Here is a 6,565-nt window from a genome sequence, read left to right as displayed (position 1 = left end):
AGGCCCCACTGGGAGTCGAACCCAGGATCTCCTGTTTACGAGACAGGCGCTTTAACCAACTAAGCCATGGAGCCAATTGGCGGGAGGTGGGAAGAGTAGCTAAATCTATTTCATTTTACTTCGATTAGGCACAAAAAAGAATTCATTCCCATTGTTACCCCGCGATGCCTGTTGTCTTCAGGAAAAATACATCAGTTCCAGAAAGACATATTTTCTCTGGCTGGAGATATAACGGCCAGAGGAAAAATACTAGGTATTCCAGTGGTAGAGAAAAGAATCCGCCCCACCACCCCCCTTATCACAAGGAAAGGTATTTCGGAAAAGATGCAGGCTGTGCAAAGTGACAGACCGCCCTCGGGAAGCAGGAAGACCCGCAGATAGGCTCTGCACGTGCAGGCGTACGTGCGCCTCTGACTCCTCCAGGACGTGGACAGAACAGCTGGCCGCGTGTGCAGCGCAGGAACCCGCCCGGGGCGCGCGCGGGAAGCTGCCCGCCGAGCTGGGGACGGGGTGTCGAGGCGCTGTGCGCTACAGGTGTCACCGGCCTCGGTCTTCTCGAGGCTCCCAGGAGGCTTCCCAGGAGGCCGGCGAGGCTGCGCTCCGCAGAGCCCTCGGAGGGCGGCGGGGGGCGCCAGAAACGCGCGCAAGAGACCCCAGCTCTCGGCCTGCTTTCTTCCCACCCTTTCTTTGTTCTCTTGATCTGTTCTGTTCTGTTCTCTTTTTTTTTTTCTCCCTCCCCCTGGGCTTGTTTTCCCCGGGCTGTTCTGAAAACCATCTTGCAGAAGATGCGATGCGTTCTCCTCTTTGCCGGGGTCCTTGGGCGCCCGCGGGGGCAGCGCGCGGGGCCGCGAAAGGCCCGGGGAGCATCGGCGGCCCGGGCTCTGCGACGCAGGAGGACCGGGGCTGGCACACGGGAGCGGGTCCCTCAGGACGAGCTCCTGCTGTTGAGGAGCTGAACCCATCTTTTTCTGAGTGGAGGATGAATGCGAAAACTCGCATCAAGTATCAATAGGTCCTGAATTTTAGGCGTGAAGGCCTGCCCTGGAACACCCTCAGCAAAGGTTAACTCAGTCCCCAAAGCAGGACCCGAATTCCGAGTGGGTACAGCTGAGAGGGGGGCAGTGGGCAGGACACAAATGTGTCTTCTAGTCACAGCCTTAAAGTTAACTCCCCACCCGGAGCAGTGACCTGAGTTCAAGGCCAGCCTGGTCGCTGATACTTGATCCTCCGCAACAGCGTGTGTTTTCTCCTCCAGGACAGCCACTGGGGGGCATCAGGAGTGCGGAACTTGGAGTTTCCGAGCATCAGCAGCAGCACTGAGGCCTCGAGGCTCGCAAGCGGTGGGCCCCTAGGGGCGTCGTTTCTCTGGAACGTTCAGCGCGTACAAATTCTTGGTTTACCACAAACCCCTTTCTTTTTGGAGAGAGTTGTGTCACTGCATCCTCCTCATGTACCTTCTGGAACCTGCTTGTCTCGACCTGAACCACAGGTCTGAAAGCACAAAAGCAGAGTTTCATTCCTCAACTCCACATGGCTCTGTCACCTCCTTCCCGCCTTACAGCTAGCTAGCAGGCGTGACGCACAGCAGGGAAGAGGGCTCAGTGGTTAGAGTCATTTGCTTACTGTTAGAACACTAAGAAAAAGATTTCTGGAGATTATTCCGGCCAAGGAGGGACTGATCTTGTTTGTTTGTTTGTTTGTTTTCAAGGTAGGGTCTCACTCTAGCCCAGGCTGACCTGGGATTCACTATGTATTCTCAGGGTGGCCTTGAACTCGGGGCGATCCTCCCACTTCTGCCTCCTGAGTGCTGGGATTAAAGGCTTGTGCCACCACACCGGCTCGATTTTTTTTTTTTTTAAGGAAATCTGTCTTTCTTTACTAACTTTGAGGTCAAGAAGAGAAAACATGAAAATATGTTTTCTCCCTCATATGTGTTTATCCTATGAATTTTAGGGTGTCAGAAAGAAAACAAGACCAAAACCAGCAGCCTCCTTTCCAATGACTGGAAGGACTGTAACTAAAGCAACATGGTGCTTTGACCATTCCAAGGATGCTGGGGGACCGGGAGGATGCTAGAGGACAGGGCAGATGCTGGGGGACAGAGAGGATTCTGGAAGACAGGGAGGATGCTGGGGGACAGTGGGGATGCTGGGGGACAGGGAGGATGCTGGAGGATAGGGCAGATGCTGGGGGGCAGGGAGGATGCTGGGGGACAGTGGGGTGCTGGGGGACAGGGAGGATGTTGGAGGATAGGGCAGATGCTGGGGGACAGGGAGGATGCTGGGGGACAGGGAGGATGCTGGGGGACAGGGAGGATGCTGGGAGACAGGAAGGATTCTGGAAGACGGGGAAGATGCTGGAGGGCAGGGAGGATGCTGGAGGATGGGGAGGATGCTGGAGGACAGTTGAGAGGCTGGGGGACAAAGAGGATGCTGGGGGACAGGGAGGATGCTGGAGGACTGTGGCAATGTTGGAGAGCAGGGAGGCTATAAAGAAGGCAGAGAGCCAAGACTAATGAAGCCAGAAGGCTGTGAGGAGCCAAAGGTGAGTGTCCTGGTCTCTGGAATTCCACAGAGTCTCAAAGCCGTAAGGAGATTGAGTCCCAAGTTTTTAGGCTCAAGTTGGGCATTGTGGTGCAGCATTTAATCCCAGCGCTCAGGAGACAGAGGTGGGAGAATTGCAGTGAGTTCTAGGCCACCCTGAGATGACATGGTAAATTGCAGGTCAGCCTAAGCTAGAGTGAGACCATTCCAAAAAAGAAAAAAAAGAAGAAGAAGAAGAAGAAGAAAGAAAGAAGGGAAGCAAAACCTGGTAAGAAGGAAGGGTCTGGACTTCACTCTGGCTCTGGGTCCCGGTATCTAAGGCTTGGGAACTGCAACACTAGCTGTTACTAGCTGCTGCTTCCTGCCAGCTGCTGTGGCCAGATGTGGTGCTCAGCCCCTGTTCTACCATTCCTTCCCTGCCATCATGAAGCTTCCCTTTAAGAGTATAAGCCAAAATAAACTCTTTCTTCCCATCAGCTGCCTTTGGCCAGGTGCTGTGTCCCAGCGACGTGAAGGTGACATGTAATCATAAGTATCTGGACTTTACAACCTACAGTCTTTCTTTCTTTCCTTTTTTTTTTTTTTTTTTTCTTTTTTTTTCAAGGCAGGGTCTCGCCCTAGCCCAGACTGACCTGGAATTCACTATGGAATCCCAGGGTGGCGTCAAACTCACGGTGATCCTTCTACCTCTGCCTCCTGAGTGCTGGGATTGAGGGCGTGCACCACCACACGGGGCCTGAGCCTGGAGTCTTAAGCCTCTACTCCGAGGCATTTGTGGATCTGAGTCCCTAAGTCTGTCAGCCCAGATCGAAAGCTTTTGGCACTCAGAACCCAGGATGCCCAAAGAGCTACTCTCCCCAGCTCCAGATTTCCGGTGGAGTAGAGGAAAAGCGTGCCAGCCAGCTGACTGGCAACAGCAGGGTTTCCCAGCAGCTCTCCTGCACCTCTGGCCAGGAGCTTTTATTACTCATCTTGTATTGTCTTTTAATGTGCTGTAGCATCCTATGCCACCTGGGCGGCGGCTAATGCAGCTGTAAGCAGCTGTGTGTGTTTTCTGCTTTTATGTGATTACGGATGTCTTTGAACATTTTATTGACAACCTCCATACATAATAAAGAATATACCATGATCATTCAAAATCCCTTCCCACTACCCTTCTTTTTTAAAATTTTATTTTTATTTATTGAAAGAGACAGAGTCAGAGAAGAGAGAGAGAGAGAGAGAGAGAGAGAGAATGAGTGTGCCAGGGCCTCCAGCCACTGCAAATGAACTCCAGATGCATGCGCCATCTTGTGCATCTGGCTTACACGGGTCCTGGGGAATCAAACCTAGGTCCTTTGGCTTTGCAGGCCATCACTCCAGCCCCCACCACCCTTCTCTGTTCCCACTCTCCTATCCCCCCTCCACTGAATCCCTTCTTCTTTCCAATTAGTCCCTGTTTTATTTTGATGCCATCATTTTTTTTTTGCCCGTCCTATTGTGCAGGACTTGTATAGGTAGCGTCAGCCACTGTGAGGTCATGAATGCCAGGGCCACTTTGTGTGTGGAAGACAGCATTGTAAAGTAGTCCTCCCCTTCCTCTGGCACTTAGCACTCCTTCTGACACCTCTTCCACAATGGCCCCTGAGCCTTAGAGAGTGCGATAAACATGTTGATTTCAGATTCTGATAGTGAGCATGATTTAATTTTGTAAATACAAATGTATATGGGAAAGGAGTGAAGGGGGAGCAAGAACTACTTCCAGATAGGAGCTTGGCCAAAAGTTCAGAATGGGAGGTACAGAGAGGCCTGACTTTCAAAGGTCTGGGAGCCAAGAATGGTGGCACACTCCTGTAATCCCAGCTACTTGGGAGGCTGAGGCAGGAGGAATGGAAATTCATGGCCAGTCTACATACTTAGGTCTGTGTTTTAGATTACAGTAGAAAATGCCTTCAGTTCCACCTGACACGCTTTAGATGTACAAAGGAAGGTTCTAGAGAACTTATGAGTCTAAAGAGAGCAAAATATTATATTTCTCTACATTTTGATATCAAGCTTAGAGAAAAGTAGAAGTCACTTCCTTGTAGGAGCTCATAAAAGAGTGGAATGAAACACTTGCTTAAGCAGATGGGGATGGTAGATAAACAGGATGCCCTGCTGGCGTGAATGGCATTACCCGGGCCTGCATTGTTGAACAACATCCTTAAGGGCAGGTAAACCAGACACTGGGCGACTCTTGGTCTTGGTCGCAGACCTACCTCATACCCCCCTAGAAGCTTCCTGTTCGTTTTGTTTTTTCTTCCCTATAATCTAAGAATAGAATGTCCCTGCTGTAATGCATGAATTCCCCTTTATGTTTAAAATTACTTTTATGGCTGTAACTGTAACATGTGAGTTGTGATTTACGGTTTAACTCTCATCCTGTTTTTACAATTAACAATTTGTAGCTTTTTTCCAATAAAAGCTGACATTCCGAGTGGAGTGGTTCGGGACTGCACCACATGTGTGGCTTCACACCCAGCGCTTTGTGCGTCAGTGGTCTTACCCGTGTGACACAGGACCCCACTACAATGAGAAAAACAAAATGCCGAAGACTGAAGCAGGGCTCACGGGTTCAAGGTACTTGCTTGCAAAGCCTCTTGGCCCAAGTTCATCTATGTTAGGGGTTTTTTTTGTTTTGGAGGTAGGCTCTCACTCTAGCCCAGACTGACCTGGAATTCACTGTGCAGTCACAGGGTAGCCTCAAACTCACAGTGCCTCTGCTTCCCGAGTACTGGGATTAAAGGTGTTCGCCACCACACCCAGCTCAAATAAATAATTATTTTTAATTTTTTTAATTCAGGGCTGGAGAGATGGCTTAGCCGTTAAGGTCTTTGCCTGCAAAGCCAAAGGACCCAGGTTCAACTCTCCAGGACTCACATAAGCCAGATGCACAAGGGGTCATATGCATCTAGAGTTCTTTTGCAGTGGCTGGAGGCCCTTGGCGCCCATTCTCTATCTGCCTCTTTCTCTCCTTCTCTGTCTCTCTTAAATAAATAATAAATAAATAAAAATATGTTAAAGTTTTATTCACATTTATTTGAGAGAGAGAGAGAGAGAGAGAGGAAGAGGTAGACAGAGAGAAACAGAATGGGCATGCCAGGGCCTGAAAACGAATTCCAGATGCATGTGTCACCTTGTGCATCTGGTTTATATGAGTCCTGGAGAATCAAACCTGGTTCTTTAGTCTTGGCAGACAAGCACCTTGACTACTAAGCCGTCTCTCCATCCCTCAAGTAATTTTTAACAAAAGAAAGCATAGAGAGAATGAGAAGGAACTATGGCTACCACACAGTATGAAACTGAAAAACGTCACGCACTGGAGCCCAGTTGCTGCAGATTCTTTTTATTTATTTTATTTTATTTTTGAGGCAGTGATTAAGAAGTCTAAAGCTGATGAGACTCAGGGTGAGGGCAAAGCACATCAGTCAGAATGAAGGAACATCCCTGCCCAGGCGCCACGTCCTGAATGCACGAAGGGACCCGGCGCCAGGGAAGGCTCTGGCAGGACCCTACCCCGAGGGGTTTGGGGACCCGCCATCATGGAGACGTCCCTCACTTGGCGAGTTTGGGGAGAGAGGAAGTCAAGAGGGAACACTAACTCCTGCTTTGAACCATCAGGACAGACAACAGACTGAGAACTCTGGGCGCTGCTTTCTTAGATTCATGGGACAGTCTGAATTACTTTCTCTAAAACTTTTTTTTTTTTTTTTTTAGAAACAGATGGGGGTAAACTTGACATTTCAGCATCTGAGATTTGGGCAGATACATTCGTTTTCTTTGTCTTCATTTTGATGTATCACGAGTACACTCCTGCACATGTGTTCACACACAGTGGCTCACGCAGGCATCAGCAGCCTTGGGGACGGCTGGGTCAGGGGCGGGCCGGGAGGGGCGGATGCAGGATGCAGGATGCAGGATGCAGGATGCAGGATGCAGGATGCAGGATGCAGGATGCAGGATGCGGGTCAGAGCTCGGCGGTGCGGTCCCTGCGGGAGGCGGC

The 6,565-nt window shown here is 50.3% G+C and overlaps 1 non-coding gene across 1 annotated transcript; it reads right to left on the bottom strand.

Moving 5' to 3' along the window:
- Trnat-cgu lies at nt 1-74 on the bottom strand. Its single transcript has one exon. It is a non-coding gene; the product is annotated as a tRNA-Thr (tRNA).
- Between the last annotated feature and the right edge of the window lie 6,491 nt (nt 75-6,565).

The sequence above is a fragment of the Jaculus jaculus genome, chromosome 13 (assembly GCF_020740685.1).
Source record: "Jaculus jaculus isolate mJacJac1 chromosome 13, mJacJac1.mat.Y.cur, whole genome shotgun sequence".
Lineage (NCBI taxonomy): Eukaryota > Metazoa > Chordata > Mammalia > Rodentia > Dipodidae > Jaculus > Jaculus jaculus.
The sequence above is the reverse complement of the archived record's forward strand: the minus strand, read 5'-3'. Positions and strand labels throughout refer to the sequence as shown.